Source organism: Saccopteryx leptura, chromosome 3, assembly GCF_036850995.1.
Source record: "Saccopteryx leptura isolate mSacLep1 chromosome 3, mSacLep1_pri_phased_curated, whole genome shotgun sequence".
NCBI lineage: Eukaryota > Metazoa > Chordata > Mammalia > Chiroptera > Emballonuridae > Saccopteryx > Saccopteryx leptura.
In genome coordinates, this window is record NC_089505.1 from 53,590,806 (window position 1) to 53,614,604 (window position 23,799).

Sequence of the window (23,799 nt, forward strand, 5' to 3'; positions counted from 1 at the left end):
CTCACTTGGGCAAGTCACACAGCCACCCTTAGCCTCTGTTTTCTCATCTGTCACATGCAGACAGTAGAGACACCACAAGAGTTGGAGAGAGTATGTGACACTCCATAGGAGGCATTTGAGATCTGTAAGTGTTAGCTGCCAAAGACATTTTTGTTTTAATCTTCTAAATACTTCTAAAATGCATTCATATACTGGGTTATTAGTATAGTAATATACTGGGTTGAATAGTGTCTCCTCAAAATGTATGTCTACCTGAAACCTGTAAATGTCACCTTTTTTTGGACATAGAGTCTTTGCAGATGTACACAAGTCAAGATGGGGTTGTACTAGTTTAGGAGGCGTCCTGCCTGGCCAGGCAGTAGCACAGTGGATAGAGCATTGGCCTTGGATGCTGAGGACCCAGATTCAAAACTCTGAGGTCACCGCTTGAGCACAGGCACATCCAGCTTGAGCGCAGGGTCACTAACTTGAAGTCCAAGGTTGCTACGCTTGAGCCCAAGGTCGTTGGCTTGGGCAAGGAGTCACTGGCTCTGCTGGAGCCACCCCCTCCCCACCCAGTCAAGGCACATATGAGAAAGCAATCAATGAACAACTAAGGTGCCACAACTATGAGTTAATGCTTCTCATCTCTCTCCCTTCCTTTTATTTTATTTTATTTTTATTATTCAGTGAAAGGAAGGGAGGCAGAGAAACAGACTCTTGCATGTGCCCGAACCACATCCACTTGGCAAGCCCACTAGGGGGTGATGCTCTGCCCATCTGGGGCTTGCTTTGTTGCTCAGCAACCAAGCTCTTCTTAGCACCTGAGGGGAGGCCATGGAGCTATCCTCAGCACCCCAGGCCAACCTGCTCCATTTGAGCCATCATTGCAGGAGGAGAAGAGAGAGAGAGAGAGAGAAGTGAAAAGGGGAGGGGTAGAGAAGCAAGTGGTCGCCTCTCCTTTGTGCCCTGACCAAGAATCAAACCCGGGACTTCCACACACCAGGCCAACGCTCTGCTGCTGAGCCAAATGGCCATGGCATCTCTCTCCCTTCTTGTCTGTCTGTCCTGTCTGTCTGTCTGTCTCTCTCACTTAAAAAAAAAAGGAGGGATGCACCCTAATCCAATGACTGTTGTTCTTCTAAAAAGACACAAATGTGAAGACAGCTACCTAGAGTAGAAGGCCCCATGAAGACAGGGGCAGAGGTTGTAGCAATGCTTCTAATAAGCCATAAAATGCCAAGGAACACCAAGGACTGCTGGCAACCACCAGAAACTTAAAAGAGGCTAGGAGAGATCTTCTGGAGACTTCATAGAGAGCATGACCTGCTGACACCTTGATTTTGAACTTGTAGCCTCCAGAACTATGAGAGAAAACATATCTCTCCCAGTTGTGAGCTGCCCACTTTGTAGTACATTGTTGTGGGAATCTTAGGAAACTAATACTGTAAGTAATTTGAGTCTTCCAATCATGGTTTTATTTTTCTTAGATGACTGAGAACATGTTGCTTTCTGAGAATCATTCTAATAATACTTCTCATAACTTCAAACGTCTCCATTCTTCTTTTTATTTTTTTAAATGAGAGGCAGGAAAGCAAAGAGTCAGTCTCCTGCATACACTTCAACCGAATCCACCTGGCAAGCCCAGTAAGGGAGGCGATGCCCTGCCCATCTGGGGCTACTGCTCGGCAACTAAGCTATTTTAGCCCCTGAGGCGAGGCTATGGTGCCATCCTCAGCACCCAGAGCCAACATGCTCCAATGAGCCATGGCTGCAGGGAGTGGGGGTGGGGGGGAGAGAGTGAGAGAGAGAAAGAAGGTGGAGAGGGAAGGGTGGAGAAGCAGATGGTCACTTTTCCTGAGTGTCCTGACTGGGAATTGAACCTGGAACTTCCACACGCCTGGCCAATGCTCTACCACTGAGCCCACTGGCCAGGGCTCCATTCTTCTCAAGCCTCTGAAATCACTCTCCACCCCCACCCCAATGCCCAATCTCCCTCAGTCTCAGCAGAAGCCCCTCCACTTCTCCACTCACATTCATGAGCCCGTGCACTCACACCCTCCTCTCCTGCCCCTCCTGCACTGTAGAGGACAGTCCCCCACCCGGGCTCCAAGGCCATTCTCTCCCCGCGTTTTGGATCCTATCCCCTCTACCTCTGAAGCATCTCTTCTCCTTGGATAGCCGACTCCTCTCAACCAAGTATTTCCCATTGACACTGAAACATGCTCATGTCCCTCTCATTTTAAAACCTCATGCCCTGCCCCAGGTTCCACCTATGTCTCTCTTCCTCCTCACAGTCCAACCTCCTAAGATGTTATCTGCACTCACTGTCTCCCCCTCACCTCCTACCCCTCACCCATTCCCATTGGTGACTGTCTCCATCAAGCCACCCAAACCGCTTTTTCTGTGACCAACAATGACCTTTTTTCCATACCCAGCAGGCTTTCTTTTAAATTTACTTCATCCTTCAGGAGTATCTGACACAATTCAGCACTCCCTGCTCTTGACTCTCTTCCCTGGCCTCCCAGGGCTCCACACTGTCCTTGATCTTGCCAGCTTTCCGGCTGTCCCTTCTCTGATGCTTGAGGTCTATTTTTCTCTATCAGGTCATTCGGTGGTGACCACACTCCAGCCCTCATCCTGGGACCTCATCTTTTCTTCCTACACTCCTTCCTTAGGAGGCAGTACACTTTCACAGCTGAGATGACCTTCTTTAGGCCCTTTGCTCCCCAATTTATATTTTAGTCAGACCTCTTAGAGCTCCAGACCCACACATTTAATTAGCTATTCCACAGCTGTTCCTGGGAATCCTAAAAACCCCTCAAATTTAACATGACCAAATTGTGTGATCTTCCCCTGCAAACCTAGGCCCTCCCCAGCCTCCCCATTTCTGTAAGCAGAACCACCATCCATCTGCTTCCTCCAGCGTGAATTATTCCTGATGTCTCTTTTGGCCTCACCCTACATGTCCAATTCAGTGCCAAGTTCTGTTGATTTTACTTCCTATCTCTCAAATCCATCTACTTCTCTCCACCCACCACCCTGGTCCAAGCTGTTATTATCTTTCACCAGGATTAGTCTAGAAGTTTCCCAACAGGTTTAGTTTCTAATTGTTCTATCCATATCACTTCTGGCTCTCACTCTCCTCCATTTACTCACTGCTCATAAATAAAGTAAAATGCCATAATGGCAGGGCCTACACAGTCTGAGCTCTGCCCATTTCTCTCTAGTGGTTCTCGACCAAATGTGACCTTATTCCCTGGAGGACATTGGGCCATGTCTGGAGACATTTTTGGTTATCATGCTTTGGGGCAAATGCTACTAGTATTTAGGGGTTAGAGGTCAGGAATTCTGCTAAATACCCTGGAATACACAGGACAACCTCCTGTAACAAAGAATTAACAAACCCAAAATGTCCATAGTGACAAGGCTGAGGAACCTTGGGCTAGTTTCATTTTGTTTTACTTTCCATGTGGATTGCTGTGTCCCAGCCACTCATGTCTCCTTTAGTTTCTATTGAGTGCCATGCTCCCTCTGGCCACAGGTCCTTTGTACAAGCTATTCCCTCTCCATGAAAAGATCTCCTTCCCCATTTGCCTAGTTAAAGCCCCTTCATCTTCCAACCTCAGCTCATCGTTACTTTCATGGAGAACTCCTCCTTGCCTCCCTACAGCACCAAGCTATCTCTCTTTTGAGGCATTTACTGAGGTTGCTATTTCCCATTTCATTGTGTGATTATTGACTAATATGTGTCCCACCCATTGAGTTATAAGTACCACGAGGGTAAAGAACATGTCTGTGTTTATTATCGTATCCTTAGTGTGTCGCATGGGGCCTAACACACAATAGGCGCTTAGAAAATATTTAAATAAAAGAATAGATGAATAGATAAATGTCTTTTAAAAATTTTATTTAGAAAATTAACTTTAGCAGAGTGACATTGATCAATAAGAGTACACAGGTTTCAGGTGAACATTTCTATAGCATTTGAACTGTTGATTATGTTGTGTACCCATCACCCAAAGTCAAATCATTCTCCGTCACCTTATATTTGTCCCTCTTTACACCCTCATCCCCCATCCTCCTCCCTTACATCCCTTCCCCTTCGTAACCACTTCACTTTTATCTACATCCATGAGTCTCAGTTTTATATCCCACCATGTGTGAAATCATACAGTTCTTAGCTTTTTCTCATTTACTTATTTTACTCAGTGCAATGTTCTCAGGGTCCATCCATGTTGTCGTAAATGTCAATATGTCATCATTTCTTATGGCTGAGTAGTATTCCATTGTATATATGTACCATATCTTCTTTATCCAGACCTCTATCGAGGGTCACTTTGGTTGTTTCCATGTCTTGGCCACTGTGAATAATGCTGCGATGACCATGGGGCTGCATGTGTCTTTATGTACCAATATTTTCAAGGTTTGGAAATAGATACCCAGTAGAGAGATTGCTGGGTCATATGGTAATTCTATTCTTAATGTTTTTGAAGAACCACCATACTTTCTTCCATAATGGTTGTACTAATTTGCATTCCCACCAGCAGTGAACGAGGGTTCCTTTTTCTCCACAGCCCCTCCAACACTTGTTACTAGATAAATGGGTTTTTATGTTTTTTGCATACAGATTTCCTTTAGTTTATCATCTTATGATCCCAACCTGTACTTTTAACACAGACCATTCAGAACACTGTGTTGTGCTCTTAGAGATTCTCATCTCATGTTGTTACATGCATCCCTAGTGAGGGTGGAAAGCAGTTCTTGGGAGGCAAAAAAATCTTACTCTTTTAATGTATAAAGTATAGACATACAAACTGTACAGATATATGGCATATCCCTAGTGGTAACATTTCTTTGGAGAGGGACTATTAGGAGAAAAAGTGTCTAAAAAGAATCTTTATGGGGGGAGCAATAATGAAAAAAGGTTAAGAAACATTGGCCTAATTTTTCATATTATATGTTTTTTATTTTATTTGTTTATTTTTATTCTTTTTTTTAATTCAGTGAGAGGAAGGGAGTCAGAGACAGACTCCTGCATGCGCCCCAACCGGGACCCACCTGGCAAGCCTCCTAGGGGGTGATGCTCTACCCATTGGGGGCATTGCTCTGTTGCTCAGCAACCTGAGCTATTTTTAGCTCTTGAGGCTGAGGCCATGCCCCATCCTCAGCGCCCAGTGCCAACTCACTCCAATTGAGCCATGACTGCAGGAGGGAGGGAGGGAGGGAGGGAGGGAGAGAGAGAGAGAAGCAAGATGGGTAGGGGTGGAGAAACAGATGTGGGCTTCTCCTGTGTGCCCTGACTAGGAATTGAACCCAGGACTTCCACATGCCGAACCGACTCTCTACCACTGAGCCAACCAGACAGGGCCTTATATGTATTTTTAAATGAAAAAATTTAACATATTTACTATCTGAGCCTCTTTTAGGTGTACAGTTCAGTGGCATTATGCACTTTCACAGTTACACAACCATCCCCACCATCCACTTTCAGAACTCTTTCCATCTTGCAAAACTGAAGCTCTGTACCCATTAAACAATAACTCTCCATTCACCTTCCCCCAGCCCTTGGAACCACCATTCTACTTATTGTCTGCATTCATTTGACTGCTCCAGAAAGCACGTATAAGTGGAATAATACAGTATTTGTTCTTATGACTGGCTTATTTCACTGAGCATAATGTTCTCCAGGTTCATTCATGTTGTGGCATGTGTCAGATTTTCCTTGCTTTTTAAGGTTAAACTACATTCTAGTGTGCACGTGCATGTGTGTGTGTATGTATATAGTGTATCTATCTGTCTGTCTATCTATCTATCTATCTATCTATCTATCTATCTATCTATCTATCATATTTGTTCATCCCTCAGTGAACACTTGGGTTGCTTCTACCTTTTGGCCATTGTGAATAATTAATGCTGTTACAAACAAGTGTACAAATATTCCTTTGAGATCCTGCTTTCCATTTTTCTGGCTGTATACTCAGAAGTGGAATTGCTGGACCATGTGGTAATTCTATTTTTTAGTTTTTGAGGAACCACCATACACTTTTATATAAATGGCTTTACCATTTTATATTCCCACCAATTGTACACAGGTGTTCTGATTTCTCCACATCCTCTTAACACTTACTTTATATATATATATATATATATATATATGTATATATATATGCACACACACACATATATATATTCTGATTTTAAGTTGTTATTTATGAGTCATTTAAACTATGGAACCAGTGGCTCCCAACATTTTATCCCCCATATATTTATTTTTATAATAGAAAATGTTTGCTTAGTTAAGTATTCAGTTGTTCAGTAGAATCCCTTGATTTATAAATTTTTTATTTTTATTTTTTTATTTTATTTTTTACAGGGACAGAGAGAGAGTCAGAGAGAGGGATAGATAAGGACAGACAGACAGGAATGGAAAGAGATGAGAAGCATCAATCATCAGTTTTTCATTGCAACACCTTAGTTGTTCATTGATTGCTTTCTTATATGTGCCTTGACCGTGAGGCTACAGCAGACCGAATAACCCCTTGCTTGAGCCAGCAACCTTGGGTCCAAGCTGGTGAGCTTTTTGCTCAAGCCAGATGAGCCCGTGCTCAAGCTGGCAACGTCAGGGTCTCCAACCTGGGTCTTCTGCATCCCAGTTCGATGCTCTATCCACTGCGCCACCGCCTGGTCCAGCTTGATTTATAGATTTTAAGCAGTCATATGCTATCTCTCAGTAGACCTGTCAGTTGGTTTGTGTGTGTGGCATTGCCTATTGTATAACGACAGGAACTCCTCTGGAACCTTCACAAACAGGGCAGACCATCGTCAGTGTGGACAGTTAATCATCAACATCAGAAAGGTGGATGAGGGATACTCTATGGGTCTTTTCAGTTCCATACTACTGTACTTAGATTTAATGTGCACTGTTATAAGTATACCAGATGATAGCATACTTAATTTCCTTGTAGAGACTACTCTTTGCTGAAGTGCCCATTCAATTATTCTTAATTATTCAAGCAGAAACTTAGAATCTTCTAATAAGTAAAAGTATAAGCATTTCTAAATAATAGCTTAGGTTCATAATATTCCATTGAAAGGATATGTCATAACTAAGCTTTCCTCTAGTAGGTTGTTGTTTTTGGATTACTTTGCTTTGGGCTATTCTTTAAATGTAAAACTTTTATATTCAAAGCTTACTTTGGCTAGGAGTTCCAAATGTCAAAGTATTGTTTTTTATAAAATGATAGGCACCAGTGAAAAACAGAAATGATGCTGAGAAATGACATGCCACATACAAAAATTAAGTAGCTTGCTTAGACTTATAAACTACATGTTGGCTTCTATTGGCATTTAGTACCTATCTTCTGTCATGCAAAATGAGCTCCCCTTTGCAGAAAAGGGACAACTTAATGTATGCTTGATCTACTTTACCAGAAAAGACCTTTCCCAAATTCTTATACAGGGGAATTTTATAAGATGTAAAGAAATGGCTACTGTAGTAAGTTCTGAACCTGATGGAAAGCAACAGCAGTGTTAAAACGCTAATGCCATCATCTATCTAAACCAGTGTTTCCCAACCTTTTTTGTGCCATGCCCCACCTTAACCTTTCTAAAATTTTTATATTTCCCCCTATGTAACATACATAAATTTTAACATTAAAAAATTGATTTGTTCACTTAATAAACATAAATGATAGGTTCTAGGAAGAAATCACTATGAAATTGTTAATAAAACACAGTAAGTAAAATTTCAAAACATATAATGAAAAACAAATTTAAATTCCAAATAATTTTAATACAGATTTTTCTGTATTAATTTATTATTTTAATTTAGTGTGATCCTTGCGCTTGATGCTTGCTGCACAGAGATTTTATATTAGGTTCCAATTTGGTTAGCTTTAGTCTCAGGTCTCCACGTTGTGTTATATCCAGCCGATTTCTTTTTTTTACCAGTAAATCATTTACAGCACTAAATCCACATTCAGCTAAAAATGAAGATGGAAACGGTAGCAATAGTTTTCTTGCACATTTGGTTGAATTTGGGTATTTGATTTCTGTTTCCTCACAAAGCCATGCCATCGCTCCTTTGATATTAAATAAAGCTTTAACTGACTCATCATTTTGCAATTCTGCGAGTTCTTCTTGATACTGCATATTTGATATATCAGACAAATCCACTAACATTGGCTGCATCATCCATGTTGGGAAATCAATTTGTTTTAAATCAGAAAATCTTTCTTTTAAATCAGCCGATAGAATATTCAAATGATTGACAATAACAAGTAAAGCGGTATCAGTTACTTCACATTTTTGGAGCCAATGAAACTGTTTAAAGTTTTTTTTGTTAATATGTTTCTGACATAACTCAATATTGGTAATGAAACCAAATATCTTTGCTTTTGCATCGACAAGAGTTTTATTTGTTCCTTGAAGTTGCTTATTTAATATATCAATATTTAGTTTTCCAAAGATATCGGCTAAATAACTCACAAATTCTTTACCATCTATTGTTAACAGATACTTCATTTCAGGTTTGTCGCTTAAAAAATCACTAAAAGTATCAAACAGTTCCATAAATCTTTTCAAACAGTTTCCTTTAGATAGCCATCTTACTTCAGTATGAAGTAAAAGTCTCACATGGTCTTCATTTTGTTCTTCACAAAATAGCTTGAAAAGACACTCACATTTGGCACTAGCTTTAATAGCATTAACACACTTTATTACTGTATGTAATAATTCATTCAGAACAGGCGAGATGTTTTTAGCTACCAAGTTTTCCCTATGAATAACACAATGCACAAGAATCATTTCTGGATTCACATCTTTCATCAATTTTAAGCAGCCATTTTTCTTGCCCATCATATTGGGAGCACCATCTGCAGCACAAGATGTTATATTTTTCATTGGTATATCATTGACATCTAAGTAGTTTTTTAGCTTATTATATATATCTTTGGAGGTAGTGGTGCTTTCTAATCTTTTACAGAACAACATTTCTTCAGCAAAATGTCCTTTATCAATATATCTTACGTAAGTTATCAATACTGCCTCACTGTCTCTCAAAGTTGATTCATCCATTTGCAAGGAGAATTTTCTTGTTTTCAGCTTTTCAATAAGTTGTTTTTCAATATCCTCACTCATTTCGTCTATTCTTCTGCTAACAGTATTGTCACTGAGTGGCATAGCTTTTACATCTTTGTCATCTTTTTCAAGAACCGTTTTAAGAAATGCTGATATTGACGGTTTTATTAAATTCTCTCCTATAGTGTGATTTTCTCCAGTTTTAGTGATGAATAAAGAAATTTCATAACTAGCCTCAAGAACACGATTATTAGTTGAAGTATGAGCAGTAAATAGAGACTTTAATGTTGTTCTTTTTTCAAAATTATTCTTTAAAGTTTTAAAGTAACTCAAATCTGAATTAATATGAGCACTATGTTTCGCCTTCAAATGCGCCTCAAGACGACCTCGTTTCATTGATTCATTGGTCAAGCATTGCTGGCATAAAAGACAAAAAGGAATCCGCTCATCGTGAACAGCGGGTATGAACCCAAATTTTAAATATTCCTCCGAATATTGACGAGTTTTTTTTCTTGCTTGCACCACTTATTTTACTATGGGCTATAAGAAATAAAAATAAGATCAATTAAAAACTAATATTAAAATATGTGTTAAAATAGATTCAATGTGACATAGAGTAAACGTATACTAAAAATTCATATTTATTTAAATGTATATAACACATTTACTACACTACCACCGCAAATCAAAAGGTATCTATATTTTTTCCACTTGACAAAATTTTCTGGAAAGTTATGCTTCTAAAATTAAAATTGTCATGCATGCACTATTATAGCCCCAATAATATTTATAAAATATTATTGCTTTCTAGCCCCGATGCAAGAAGTACTTAATAAAGAGTTTAATATTGATAAAAATAAAATCAAATACTTACCAATTATATCTATACTATATATATGTATATTTATTAAATCAACGAGCTTTTACAACAGTTTTGACTGACACTTATTTCAAATTAACACCAACTGAATGATGTGAAACACTACAGAAGTTGCGATGGGCCAATTAGGTGAGAATAACTGCGTTGTTTAGCAAGTTTTTAAAATGTCCGGGGTACCCTGCGGCAGACGGCATGCTCCACGGTGAACCCAGGACGAAGTTTACTTGACGACGCCAATCACCCAGTTGATATTTTGGTCTCGTCAAACGAAATTATACTTAATAATTATTTACCGCAATTATTTAAGAATGGCATTTTTTGTTAAATTTGGCACCGATATCTAGCATTGCATTTAAATGGCCCGGGGTGAAAGAGTTAAAGTCGTGTCGAGTCCATTTTCAAATTGCCCCCCTTAACTATTGAATTGCCCCCCTGTGGGGCGTGGCCCCACGTTGGGAAACACCGAAAACAGTATCCTTTTCCAGTCTCCCCAGTCCCAGCTCATTGTTCAAGCCTTTTATAAACATGCATGTTCCTTCTCCTTCCCTCCCTCAGTTCCTGTCTCTGAACTGTATGCTTATGTCCAGTGGAGGGCAACTTTGAAGACCAGACAGCCAAAAAATCAGTTCGTACAGGTTATGACTCAGTTGTTAAGACACTCCTTTTTGATTTTAATTTCTTCCTTGGTTAACTGAAAAACCCTCCTTCTAAAGTTTTTGTGGTCTAGAGAACTGATTCTTCAATATTGTGCTAATAGGAGTGGCAGGAAGGGGAAGACAATAATTACCTATTTGGGAAGAAGTAAACTGATCTTTGGAATGATTCATATGTTTTTTAAGTCTGCAAAATAACTGATGCCAAGATAAGTGTTTGAGTCAGTTGCTATAGGGAAATGGTGGCCTGTCATTCATTCTTTTCCCTCTAGTGGTTGCTGTTATCACTTGTTAATATACATTTTAGGTTTTGACAATGTAAGCACTATTTCTCTCACTCGCCTACCTTTTTCTAAATCATCTTTGCATTAATTTTACCTAATAATAGCACTGTCTAAGAATTTTATCAAAATTCGTTAGGTGAGTGACTCAATCCATTGGTTACAATCTTAAATATTTTTAGAATAAAAAATATTTTTTATTATCTACCTCACTTGCAGAGTATAATAATATTATATTATTATCATAGCTAATTATTCTTCACTTGAATAACATGATATACTTGGCAAAACACTTTTATGTACATTGTCTTTTCATGATCTTATAATTGGTCTATTATGGACAGAGACTTTCTTTTTGTCCAACAAACATTTACTAAATACCTAGTATGTGAAAGATATATATCTTTGAGTAATGTTGTTTTCTTATAACATTGATGAGATGCCATAGGAACTTAACTTTTTATTTTTTATTTTAATTTTTTTAGTGAAAGTAAGGGAAATAGACAAGATCCCACATGCACCCCAACTGGGATCACCTGGCAACTGCTGTCTGGGACTGAAGCTCTGCCCATCTGGGACCATGCTCACAATCAAGCTATTTTTAGTGCCTGAAGCAGAGGTTCCATGGAGCTATCCTCAGCGCCCGGGGCCAATGTGCTCAAACAAATTGAGCCATGGCTGTGGGATGGGAAGAGAGAGAGAGAAGAGGAAGGGGGAGGGGTAGAAAAGCAGGTGGTAACTTCTCCTGTGTGCCCTGACCAGGAATCAAACCCAGGACTTCCATACTTTGGGTTGACACTACCACTGAGCTAACTGGAACTTAACTCTTATTTTTATCAATCAGCCTGTGGTAAGTTAATTGCATTATACCTTGTTTTGCTTAAAGGTTTAGAACCTTTTGATGACATTAAGTGAGGAGTTACTTTACTTCCTTTTGCCACCTGAACCTCTAGTAAGCATCTCAAAATTTTCATGTCCTAAACTGGGATTCTTATCTTTACAACAAACCTGCTCCAACTACATCTCAGATGGTGGCAATTCCAAACTTCCAGATGCTCAGGCTAAAACTGGTGAATCAATTTTGACTTCTCTTTCTCTCACATTTCACATCCCTTATTCCTGCAAATCATACTGGTTTTACCTTCAAATATATCCAGGATCTCACCATTTCTCACCATGTTGTCTTCTCAGACACATTGTTTCTAGTTTGATCAATGTAATAATCTCCTAATTAGTCTCTGCTTCAGTCCTAAAGTACTCTCAGTCAACTCCCAAGATACCAGCATAAATGTCAAAGTGTAAGTCAATTAACATCACTTTTCTGTTCAAAACTCACAAAGGGCTTTCTTGGTCAAAGTTAAAGTCAATGGCCTCATAGAGGCCCACAAGGCTCTACAGAACTTGTTCCCCACACCTTCAACCTCTTTAACCTTCCTTCTCACCAATTTCCCCCTCATCCACTCTAGCCACTCTGAACTCCTTGCTGTTTCTGCAATGCTGCCGGACACGGTTCTACCTCAGGGCCTTTGTATTGGCTTCTCCTCCACCTCTGCCTGGCACCTTTTTCCCAGTTGGTCACATGGTTTGCTTCCTAATTTTATTCTGGTATTTACTCCAATAGTATCTTTTCAGGAAGGCCTTCCATGATCACTCTTATAACTGGAACATTCCATCCCAACCTCCACCACTCTCCACCCCCTTTTCTTCTCAGTATTTTTCTGTAGTGCTTATCACCATTTTCACTAGTCCACAAAGGGTAGGCTGTTCTATGCTAAACGACCCCAGAGCTCAATGGCCTACAATTAAAGTGAACTCTCACTCATGCAGATCCCACCGTAGGACTAGTCGCTTTCTAGACAGGTATCTTCCAGCAGTGACTCAGGGATCCAGGATGTTTCTATTCTGTGGCCTGACACATGCTTTCCACTGGCTGCAGTAGGGAAATAGAGAGGGGGAGGGGGTCATAAGCCAGCTCCTAAGTGCTTTGGACTGGAAATGACATATGTCATTACTGTTCACAGCCCACTGGCCAAAACTTATCACTAGGCCTCACCCAACTGTAAGGGGCTAGGAAGTTTGGGAGGCTTTGGTGCCAAGCCATCTGACTTTCTATATATGTTACTTACATATTTATTGAATTTTAGTTTCTTTCCACTAAATAGTCCCATAATGGTAAGGATCTGTGACAGTTTTGTTTACTGCTGTATCCCTTGTGCACAGTATATTTATCGGTCAGAACATTTGTGGAATAAATGAATGAGTGAATGAATGAATGACAGGCTCACAGCCTGTGGGAGTGGGTAAGCCAACAGTCTAGCATGTCTATGTGCTGAGTGCTATAGACAAGTAGACAATGGAAGGAGACAAGTTATGGGCAGAAGCACTCAGCTCTGCAAAGATAAAAGAAAGGCTTCCTAGAGAGTTCATTTGAATGGACTCTTAAATATATTGTAATAAGAACTTATTAATGAAAGAGGAGATAAGGGATGGAATTTTCAGTATGTACATGCCCATTGGCATGAAAAGTTCTGCCCATTCAGAAGAGGGTCAGGCCCAGCTCCATAAAGATGGAACTATGGGGACAGTGGAGGAAAATGAGGTCCAATTTATTGGCAGAGGTCAAATTGTGCTCAACCTTGCATATGTCACCAAGGAGTCTTCACCTTTACCTTGTGAGAAACAAGAAACTCATGAAGGACTTCAAGTAAGAGAACAAACGTGATTATATTTTGGCAAGATCTATAGCATTTACAAAGCAATGAAGAAAGCCATTCTCTTATTTAAAATGCTCTGTTCCCCATCAACCTTAGAAGTAGTCGCTATCCTAAGGAGAGTCCAGTTCCTCATGGTCTGGCCTGCTTTCTCCTGCAGCCCACCTCCCACCAATTGCTCACAACAACCTCTGCTACTAGCATGTCAAGTCCAGGCAGGTCCTGAACATGCATTGGGCTTCAGGCCTTTGTGCCTGAAGAGACACTCTCAAGGCAAAACAGCTAGGAAAGCTCACTGCCTGTCATTCCCGGCTCTCTCTACTCTGCCACATGGCTAAAGCAGGCTCATAAAGTGGCAAAGTATCCATGATGGGAGGCAGGTACTTTTCTTTTCTGGTATTGTCATTGAGTAAGCACTTGTTAATACTATCTCAAGATTATCCTCATGGGATAAAACACAGTGGGTCCAGGGAAGGGGTTTCTATCGTAGGAACACTTCCAATGTCAGCTCCCTGGGCTAGTAGTCTGATGATTTTACCTTGGTCCAGTAGCCTTGGTCCTGGACCTGGTGAGATCAACCCAACAAATAAGCATCTGTGCCTCCCATCCCCTATGTGGGGAAGAATCCCATAGTTAGATCTAGACATTCTAGTCTAAATGTTGACAAGGCCACCCACATGGTGTACAATTAAACCACTTGATCTTATTCAAGACCCTGTAAAGAAGGTCACTTCCTTGAGTTGTTTATGCTAAAGTAGTAGCTTCTGGCAGCTTCTAAAGATGCTGCTGCTTCTATCATTTATGAGAGGATAGGAAGGAAACACTGCATTGCCCTTGAGAAGCTCCTCCTGCAACAATGGGGCAGGATAGGGTTAGTCTCCTCTTTCCCTTTATTTCTATGGAATAAAGCCTGTGTATGGTGAAGGGAGTACAATACTTGCTAGGGACGGAGACCAAAAAGAGAAGTCTCCTGGATCCTGAGTGAAGGTTGGACTCTAGATGACTGGATGGGAAAAATAAGAAAATGTTTTCCAATATCCAGAGCTGAGCTATTCAATACAATAGCTTCTAAACACAAGTAGCCATTGAGCACTTCAAATAAGCTTGTCTGGGTTGAGATGTACTGTACATACCAGATTTTGAAGACTTAGTATAAATGTAAAGTATATGTCATCAATGATTTCTTTATATTGATCATATATTAAAAAGGCAATATTTGGAATACAGTAAGTTAGATAGATTATATTATTAAAAGTAATTTTATGTTTCTTTATTCTTTTTAAAGAGCCTACTAGAAAATTTTAAATTATATATGTGGCTTATGTCATATTTCTATTGGAAGTGCCACTATAGACTCTGTATATTAATGACAGGGGATCGTAAGATTTCACACCCTTACAGACATGACAAGAATAAGTCAGAGCATCTATGATAGTCCAAGAAAATGTAGGCATTTTCAACTTTATTCCCAAAGGAAGGGATTTATATCAACTTTGTAGACGATATCAAATATACTCAAGAGGTAGTAAAAACGCCAAGGAGCAAACAGGTTTCTGGAGGAATAAAAGATTTTTTATTGTTCAGATCTTTACATTTTTTCCCCCTTCCTTTTAAAATCTATTTTTTCATTTAGGGCTTGGAAAACAGAAAGAGGCAAAAAGAGAGCCCAAGCAATGTCAAGGAGGGTCTTACAAAAGCCTCTGCAAGGATGTGTGGTTTCCAGGCAAGGATAACAGAAGTGCCCTTCTTTCTCTTCACCATGAAGTCGGCAGACTAGTAGCTAGGTCTACCTTCCTGCTGTGACCTCCATGGATGCTTTCAGAGTGCGCCTGTGTCCTGCTCTTAAATGGACCCAGCATTTTATTGTGGTTAAAAAGCCATTTCTGGCCCTGGCCAGTTGGCTCAGCAGTAGAGTGTCGAGCCGGCATGTGGAAGTTCGGTGTTCCATTCCTGGTCAGGGAACACAGGGGAGGGGATTATCTGCTTCTCCCACTCCTCCTTTCCCCTCCTGCAGCAATGGCCTGACTGATTCACGCACATTGGCCCCAGGTGCTGAGGATGGCTCCATCGAGCCTCCATCTCAGGCTCTAAAAATAGTCTGGTTGCGAGCATGGCACCAGATAGAGTATCAGCCCCAGATGGGGGTTGCTGGGTGGGTCCCAGTCTGGGTGCATGCAGAAATCTGTCTGTCTATCTCCCATCCTCTCACTAAAAAAAAAGTGCCATTTCCTTTTTCACTACATTTTTAAAGAAAAGCCATTTCCCTAAAAATGCCCACCGGTTACTCCATCATGTTTACTGATTCAAGGTGCCTGGAAGAAGGTGGCTTGGAAGACAGGATAATGGAGGAAGAAAAAAATGTAGCAGAACACCTTACCTTGTGCTTGGCAGGTGTCACATGGACGGACATCGTGGTTAGTTCTGAGGCCTTGCAAGGTGCCCAAGCTTTCTTCTGACATATTTTCCCAGGAACTCTCTTCTCTGGTGGGCACCAGGCTCCCTGAAACCAAGGGAAGGCCTGCAGTGTTGATCATCAGCACTCACTCCACAGATATGAAATAGCTCAGAATTCCCAAGCAGATATTCAAACAAAGAATAGGATGAGGACCTTTGCTAGCCACACCTGGAGTAAAACTTAATGGGATCCTGGAGGTTGGCAGGTCAATCCTACTGCTGAGAAAGGAACATACCACCCCCAGAATGGCCTGATTTCATAGAAAAATTAGAAAAAAGAATAAGGTGTAAAAATGTGTTGCTATCGGCATAGCAGGAAAGCCCCCTTTCTAGTCAACCAAACATTTCAGATGCCTGCAGCTGATTTGTAGGCGCTGCAGACACAGAAAGGGCAAGTAGGTCCCCCTTATTAGGACAGGGTCCCAGAGGCAGATTAAGGTCGGTTGAGGCCCCAGGCACAGAAGAAAATATTGGGCCTCTTACATTAGAAAAAAGTGTAAAAGTCAGGGTTTTGCGGTGCCCTTCAGAAGTCAGGGCCGAGGGCACCCGCCCGCTGCGCCCACCATTACATCCGCCTTTGCAGGGTTCCTATCACTAGGTCCAGCTCTGTCCTCCGGGCCTTGCTGTACCTATAGCAAGCAGGAAATACAGAATAAGTGCCCTTCTTCTCAGAGAGGTTTGGAAAATTCATATACACCAAATTGAAGTCATTTTATTTAACTTAAGGGAGTTTCATAAAAGCCACTGTTTTAAAAAGGCACTGAAGATAAAATAATTATACGTATAAATACAAAAAGAAATTTCTCTAGCAATCATTCTCATTAAAAACCCAGTCCTAAAGTGGAACTGCTGGCTGGCCTGCTTTAACAATCTTGTTATTTCAGCTGAAAATATTTTTGAGTGAACATATAACCTCCATAATAATCAGTTGCTCAGTTTTCCCCTCAGTGTTTAACCCATTTCCGTGAGTCAACAGTAAAATGATTTACTTTTATACTTTTTCCTGCCTGATGGGCTCCCCAGCATGTTGACTAAGACTTATTTGTGCTGGTTTCTTTTCATTTTGTTCCATCGAAAGGTCATCTTTTCTCATATTTCTTTTCTATCAAAAAAGTAGCATTAAGTTAAATTACAAAAACATTTGCAATATTATTAACAAATTTACAGTTGGGTCATCACAAAATTAAATCTCATGTTCCAAGGCATACTTATTATTTTAGTCTTTGTTTTACAAAACTATTCACAGCATTTATTTATTTATTTATTTAGTTAGTTAGTTAGTTATTTACTTTTGTATTTTTCCAAAGTTAGAAGTGGGGAGGCAGTCAGACAGACTCCCGCACAGCCCCACCGAGATCCACCTGGCATGCCCAGCAGGGGGCAAGGCTCAGCCCCTCTGGGGTGTCACTTTACAGCAATGGAAGCCATTCTAGCGCCTGAGGCAGAGGCTATGGAGCAGTCCTCAGTGCCCTGGCCAACTCTGCTCCAATGGAGCCTTGGCTGCGGAGGGGAGGAGGGAGAGAGACAGAGAGGAAGGAGAGGGGGAAGGGTGGAGAAGCAGATGGGTGCTTCTCCTGTGTGCCCTGACTGGGAATCAAACCTGGTACTTCCACACATGGGGCCGATGCTCTACCGCTGAGCCAACTGGCTAAGGCCTTCACAGCTTTTAAAAACCAGCCATCGCCACTCCTCACTCTCCCTTCCCCCTTTTACATGATTCATGTAAACCTTCATGATTCTGAAGAGTTGATACACACTTCTCTGGTAGATGTTTGGAACCTTGACTCTCTAATGTAGTCTTGCTCCAGGCTGAGAGAGGTCAGTGGATTAAACTCTTCTTTCTACTTTTCAGCTATATGACTTAACCACTTGAAAATTTTGATCTTATTTTCACATTTGTACAATGGTACGATAATGGAAAATAACTTGTTATAAGAATTAAATGACAGGGTAGATACAAGCTTAATGACTGGCGCCTCATAGCTGCTCAGTACATGCTAGTTCTCTCCTGACCACGGGTTCAGTAATCAGTATCACAGAATTGATGGTTTACACTTATGTCCTCAATCTTCTTTCCTGATGTAGAGAAGGATGAGGTTGTTGCTACGGCCCCGAGGGAAAACTGGGAAGAAATGATACTGCTATAGGTCCTGCCCCTGGCTCTCGGGGCAGCCCCTTTCTGAGTTGCCTTGTCAGCCTATTCCTGGGAATATACCCCATTCCCACAAGTCATGCTCTTTCATAGTGACACAGATCCTCATGAGAAAAATAAGTGGCAATGGTTGAGGTTAGAACCGTCACTTTGGGTTATTTATATTCTAACTTTTGGTTCTTAAAATTCTAACAATGGCAGAAACTACTGGTTATTCCCTAATATCCATTTTACTCTTTTCCCATAGTAGTATAATATTTATCTTAGCACATGGCCATCCAGATAAGGATGACATTTCCAAGCCCCTCTTGCGGCTCGGTGTAGCTCTGAGACTAAGCTCTGAACAATGGAATGAATGTGAAAATGCCCCTGGGCCTGACCTGTGGTGGCACAGTGGATAAAGCGTCGACCTGGAACACTGAGTTCCCTGGTTCAAAACCCCAGGCTTGCCTGGTCAAGGCACATATGGGAGTCGATGCTTTCTGCTCCTCCCCCTTTCTCTCTCTTTGTCTCTCTCTCTCTCTCTCTCTCTCTCTGTCTCCTCTCTCTAAAATGAATAAATAAGATCTAAAAATAAGTTCATAAAAAATTTTTTTAAATAAAATTATAAAGAAAAAAAAGCCCCCTGGCAGCTTCTGGGCATTTCCCTAAAGTGGCAGCTTCCCCACCTGCAATTTTCATCCTGCTGTTTAGAACATGAATCTGAGAGCTGGAGCTCCATCTCAGAGCAAGGTTGATCTCAAATATGGAGGAACTCCAGGATAGGAGCATGGGTCCTGAGGGCCCATGGGTGCTCATCACACCAGCTTTGTATTTCCTACTCGTGGGTGTTAATCTGAAGGAGCAAGAGAAATTTTCATCTTCTTTAATCCTCTGTTATTTTTTGTCTAACTATGACCAACAGCCAAACCTAATCTTAAATAATTCAGTTCCCCAAGACTCTAAAGATAAGACTACCAGTCTTTATAACAGGCAATCAGGAAAAAAATTTTGGACAGGAATATTAGCAAGATTAGGTGAGAAAGAAAGTTGTCATTGGGTATCATCAAGTGGCTCCGGGTTAGTGTGCATCAGTGTATTTCTGTGTAAACATCCCACAACCCAAGGACTGGAAAAGACTTGGACAGTGATGTGGGGCACTCCAGTTCCTCAATACAGAAACACAAGATCATTATCCCAAAATAAAGAGAATTTTTAATTTTTAAAAAATTTGTAGGAGAGCACATATTCTCCTACAGTAAATTGAGGAGTTGAACGCTATTTGACCCAGAATTTGGGGCTCTAGGGAAGTCCTTTGCCTCTCAGGCCTCTGGGGCTCTTGTGTTATTGTTTAGCATTGCCCAGTATGACTCCAGAGGGCCACCTCAGAGCTGTCGCCTTTTTCTGATGGCCTTGTGACTTTTTCAGTGTTAAAAATTACCCAGAATTATATAGAAAGGAACAGAAAGTGACATCAATTACAGTGACATATACTTGAAGGAGACTGAACAAACCACAGAAGTACCACAAGACCAGCAGATTGCCGGGAAGAAAGGACAGAGGCACAGCAGGCTGGGGTGAGTAAAGCCCGGCATCTTCCAGGAAAAGGGAACCAACCACAGCCCACAGAGGGAAACTGCTCAGGAAACGCCCCAGTCCACGAATGTGTTCCCCTCACTGGGCTATGGTGCAGAATGTCAGCATAGCTGACCAGATGCCAGAAAGCCAACACCATCTGTGTTCATTCTCTCTTCCTGGGGAGGTAAATCCTTTGACATTTACTCTACTTCATGGCTGGGTCTTTGTCAGCATGGCTGAGTTCACATGCATATTTTGATTGCCAAATCAAATAAGAATCAGATTGCCATTGATTGCAAATCTCATTTTCTTCTGGGAAAGTGACAGTGGCGATGGAGTGGGAAGAATGATTAGAAGAAAAGTAATTCTATTCTGTATTCCCCACACCCCAAATATCTCTGCAGCTTACTTGTGTATATCCACAGAATAAAAAGACTAGACAGATATATACCGCATGCTAACAATACTGTTGCTACATTTGGTGGTAAAATAATGAATGGTTTTTATTTTCTTTCTTGAATTTTTCCATATTTCACAAATTTTCTGTGACAAATGCATATCATTATTGTCACAAAAAAATGTTTGTTTTGTAAATGTTTTATTAAGTTTGATGAGGGAAACCAGGAGGAGGGTGTTTTGTGTTTCCTTGAACTTCTTGCCCATTGGAGCTAATGTACCTGACACGGTTCTGTGGGAGCAGACCACATACTCATCGTATCTGTCACATTACCTTTGGAAATGGAAGGAGCATAACATGGATGGGCAAATGGCTGTCCCTTTCCTTCTTTTCTGGTGTGGCCAGTGAGAAAAAGCAAAAAAGAGGCGAAGGATGTAATATTTTCTGCCACTTCACAGATTCATAAAGTTAAAGCATAGTGACCTATTTAAGCCATATCTTTGGGAATACAATGCTCAATAGTAGTATTTAATGTCTGTACATTAAATAAACATTTTATTATATAGGTGTTTTCTTGGGGAGTGACATTGGACACAAGTAATTTGATATAACAGTTACAGGTTTGGAAGACCCACATAGGGCTAGCTGGTCCATTTTTTTCTTCTGGTTAAGACTATAATTAAATTATTTTAACTTTTTTAAAAAAATTTTTCAAAAAATGTAGTTTATTCGAACCAGAATTCTCTTTTTAGTTACACATTCTCACCAATTAACAATTAGAGAAAAATTTGATTGTTTTTTTCTGTATCACCCAAACCCAGATCTTTAAGTAAACCTGGAATTAGAACTGTAATTAAAAAGTGACCAGCCTTCAATGCAAATTGTAAGTAATGGCCAATTCAAACTGTGATAGAAATGTTACAGGCATTATTAATGTTTAGACAAACAGTCAGTGTTAAAATGGATATGGGAAAACAGGTTCTCTCATAAGTTCCTTGTTGGGAGAATATGGTATACCACATGGACAGGATCTGTGAAAAGTTTTGAATGTGCCTATTTTGTAAATCAAAAAAATCCATTTCTAAATATCTGCTATAATGAAACACACAAATGCATAGGAGGCACGTACAAGAACATTCAATAGGCAGGGTTTCTAATGGGGGGAGGGAATAGCAACAGGTGTCCATAGAGAGCTGGCTATGTGTATAAGAAAGTGTAATGCAGCCTATAAAGAGAGCAGTAGAGACAGGTGTCTAAGGCATATCGCTGAGTGAAAAAAGCAAGTTGCAGAAAGATATTCACAGGGAATGAGAGATTGTTAATATAGAAAACTAAATTATATATATATTTATGGGGACACACGTATGAATGTAAGTGCATTGAAAAGGCTTGAAGCAATGCCACTGTTGACCTCTGAGGAAGTGGAATAGGGGTCGTTATTAGAGTCCCTGTTAAAATGAAAGCATTAACTTTTCAGTGATATTTCCATTTTTATAAGGAGAAAAATTATTTGACATTCTGTTGTTTAAAATTAATTTAAAATAAAGCTCCTTAAAGAGAAAAATAGTAACTCTACATTGGAGAACGCTGGCAACCACGTGACCAAAATTAACATCCCCTGTGATAAGTCAGGTGGAGAGCAACTGCCCCTGACATGACGTGACGAAAAGGGCACTTCACCTCTGGGTGTTCTTCCCCCAAACATAGAGCCTCAGTGCAACCACGAGAAGAGCATCAGAAAAACTCAAATTAAGAAACATTCTACAGGTGATGTGGCCAGTACTCCTAAAGATTGCCAAGGTCATGGTAAACAGGGGAAGACCGAGACAGTGGCCCAGACCTGCAGAGACTAGGGAGGCATGGCAATTAAATGCGGTGTGGTACCTAGATAGGATTCTGCAACACAAAAACGGCATTAATGGAAAAACCGGCAAATTCCAACTAAAGTCCAGTTTAAAGAATAGTAATGTACCAATGTTGGTTCCTTAGGTGTGACAAATGTACCACAGTAAGATAAGCTGTTAATACTAGGAGAAAGTGGGTCAAGTAATACCTGGGAACTCTTTCTACTATCTTTGCAACTTTTCTGGAAATCTAAAATTATTCTGAAATGAAACATATGTTATTTTCTTTTTTAATTCCCTAAAGAAAGGCTACTGGTGAACAGTATTCACTGAGAATTGACCCGAGACTCTTCTGAAGTTGCACTGCAGTTGTGTTTACATCCTCTCAAATAGGACATAGAACTGTCAAAATGGACACTCTGGTGAAGTTTGCTTTCCTTCATGAAGAAGTCCCTTAAGAAAGTTATTTTTCATGGGAGATTGGTTGTCACTTGTCAGCTTCAGAATCAGGATGCTCACCAGCATACAGATGCTAATATTCATACTTAACTGCATATGCTTGTAACATAGTATCAGAGCTTTAAAACTCATCCCCACATTCTTGTGACTTCTTCCAGCTGCCACCTTTTGCTTAATTCTAATCTAATCTGACTACTATTCAATTTGCTACCACTGGTGCTTGATACTGTATAAAGTGGATCTTGACCAAAGCAGAAGAAATATTTGAAGAGATCACCAAATAATACCCACAGGAAAATGTGATGGCAAATGGAAAACTATTAGTGACTGCCTTCGAATTCCCTTTCATAAACTCCGCTATGTTCTGTTCCTTGCTTGCAAAGCTCTTCTCCAGCCTGTTTTCATGAATGATTTCTCATTCATCAAATTGCTGCTCAGATGTCCCAGGCTCTGCAAGGACTTGGCTGATCTATCAGTGGGTGCTCTTCTCTTCTCCATTGTCCTTTACTCCTGTGGATTTCTTTATAGCACCCACAAGTTAGAGATGTAGGTTTATTTCTCTGTCTACTCATTTAATATTACCATATTTCCCCATGTATAAGATGCTCCTATGTATAAGATGCACCTTAATTTGGAGCCCGAAATTTGAACAAAAAAATATTACATAAAGTTATTGAACTCAAGTTTTATTCATCATAAAATTCATACAACTTCTTTTCACTGTCAAAACTCCCATCCATTAGCTTGTCCTCAACTGTGTCTGATGACAAATCACTGTCTTCATATATTGCCTCGTCCTCAGTTCCATTTATGGCATTTGAAATGCCACACTTCTTAAATGATTTGACAATGATCTCAATCTCACTATTATCCCAGGGTCTTTTCACCCAGGTACAAACTTCTCCTATGGTTGGTTTCTTTACTCTTCCTGCTGGTGTCAAATTGCCCCCAGAAGACTTCATCCATTGGTTCCATTCATCTCTCATGGCAGCTTTGAAGGGTTTGTTAATGCTGACATCAAATGGTTGGAGCTGGGATGTCAAGCCTCCAGGTATGATGACTAGTTTTGTTTTTTGCTCTGCAGCAATCTTCTTTGTGTTTTTTGTTTGTGTGTGTGACCTGAACTGATCAAGCACTAATAAGGCAGGTTTGTGTAAGAGCCCACCTGGTCTCCTTCTCTAAACTTTCTCAAACCAGCTCTTCATCCCATCCTGATCCATCCAACCCTTGTCATGAACATGGACAATCACTCCTCAAGAAATATCTTCTTTTGGCATTGTTTTGCATTTGAAAATCAGCATAGGAGGCAGCTTGGTTCTGTCGGCACAACAAGCTAGAACTGTAGACTGGT

At 40.5% G+C, this 23,799-nt stretch overlaps 1 pseudogene; it reads right to left on the reverse strand.

Moving 5' to 3' along the window:
* The window catches only part of LOC136398156 (uncharacterized), a 40,369-nt pseudogene extending 24,374 nt beyond the window's left edge, over positions 1-15,995 (reverse strand).
* Between the last annotated feature and the right edge of the window lie 7,804 nt (positions 15,996-23,799).